This window comes from Etheostoma spectabile, chromosome 18, assembly GCF_008692095.1.
Source record: "Etheostoma spectabile isolate EspeVRDwgs_2016 chromosome 18, UIUC_Espe_1.0, whole genome shotgun sequence".
Lineage (NCBI taxonomy): Eukaryota > Metazoa > Chordata > Actinopteri > Perciformes > Percidae > Etheostoma > Etheostoma spectabile.
The window spans coordinates 25,585,619-25,587,655 of record NC_045750.1 but is presented as its reverse complement, the minus strand read 5'-3'; positions in this window follow the sequence as shown (position 1 = coordinate 25,587,655).

Genomic DNA, 2,037 nt, shown 5'->3' with positions numbered 1-2,037 from the left:
CCCGCTTGTATAAATAGACTCAAACAGTGTCTAACGTTTACCCTCTTTAACATCCTTTGAGTAGGGCGTGTATCTCTCTGAGGAGGACCTGGGAAACAGGTTTAAATGAATTCTTTGCACTTTGTAGCTGACGGCCATTGTACAACAACTTGGCAGCATACAAATACCTCTGAGGTCATAGCAGCATCTGTTGAGGGGAACAGTTCTGTCTCTGTAGTTCTCTTTTGAGCAGCATCGTATACCTGCATGTGTACAGGTATGACTTGAAGGCAGCAGAGTGTGCGGGGCTTTGAATTTCCATATTCTTAGAATCTCTCTATATCTGCCTCTTCAGTTTTCGTGCCCTAGGCTGGTGTACTGGGATATTAACACAAAATAAAATTGCTTGAATGAAAGAATGTGTTCCCCATGTGTAATGTCTTTCTTATACCTGCAAACCCACCTGTAACGTTGCTGTGACCATGACATTTTGATGCCAGATCAGGTCATTTCCAGGTCCGACTGTGTGTAGATTACATGTTGCCACCCATTTATATAATCACAACAACCTATGCAGTGATTATGGCAGATTTCCCAGCCGAGATGTCTGAATATCTAAAGCTACTTTGAAGCACAGGGAGTAAGATCTGTATTTTGGAGATGTTGAGCTGTACATCCTTTCTTCTTTCTTTCATGTCTCAGTAGAACCTGATTCTGAAATTTTTTTTTTTCTTTTTTTTTTAGCTCATTCTTTAGAAGTGGATGTGAGTCTACAGCCGTGCTAGTGGCTCCGTGAGGCTGTCTTTTTGGTGCATCGATGCTTTGAGCTAAATACTAAGATGCTGATGCTTATAGTGCATTCCCTTGACCTTTGAACTCGGAAGCCGATGCTGGGAATGACGTCACGGCCGGGTGGAATGCATTTACAAGTCGGATTGTCATTGCTTTCATTAGCTCCAGCCAGGTTAGCCATTGTTAGCAATGCCACTTTATATCAGCGCCGTTTAGGTCTAGACCACACTCTGATTTACAAAGACCCAACAATTCCAGTAATTCTCCCAAGAACAAGCAAATAGTGCGACAGTGGCGAGGAAAACGTCCTTTTAGAAAGAAAGCTCGGGCGGTAAGGACAACTTCTTTTAGTGAGAATCCTGGGACAGACCCATTACGTGCCCTTGAGGACTTGAAAACTTGAGACTAAACTGTGACAGGAGACAGTAGACCTGGTCTTGTTTCCGTATACTTGAGACTTGACTTGATCTTGCCCTCAACAATTTGAAAAATTGAGACTTGAGACTTGATTTTGACTTGCAGACAGTAACTTTGGGATTTTTTGAGAAGCCTTGAGACTTGATTCGCAATCGTCTTGAGACTGGACTCCTACCCACTCTGGCTTAAGCTCCAGTTAAGGGGTCCTTGGCAGATGTGCAAGACAGATGTGGACAAGTCCTTGTCAGTTTAAGAGGATGCCTTTACAATATCCCACACTGCAAAAAAATATATAATCTGAACAAACAGTGCAGTCACTGTTGAGTGTTCAAATCTCCGAGAAACAAGGAAAGCCAGTAAATTGGATTAAAACATTTTACTTTTTTCATGAAATCAAATCAAGTTTTTAAAGGCAAGACAGCTTTATCTGTACATCACGTGTCAGCAACAGGGATATTCAACGTGCTTTACGTAAAAAGATTAAAATAGTGAAAGTGACAGAGTAACAGTTAAACATCTAAAAGCAGATAAAATAGCAGATTTGATCTGCTTTTGTATGTTGTAACTATGGGACAGTGTATAAGCCATCTCATCCATCCACCACCACTGATTCTTGCATATATAGAAATATACTGTATTATGTAATTTTATATATTGTATATTAAAGTTTTAAATCCCCTCAAGTTTGCCTGTTCATTATTTCCTGCTAATAAATAATAAGTTATTCCTACTCATGCACAGGCAATTTAAAGTAATAATGACATTGGTCTCATGGTTGTTAAAGGTGTTTTGGTTGCAACATTAGGGGAACAATGACAGAATGTTCTCTAAAGGTTACAACGTTAGGGG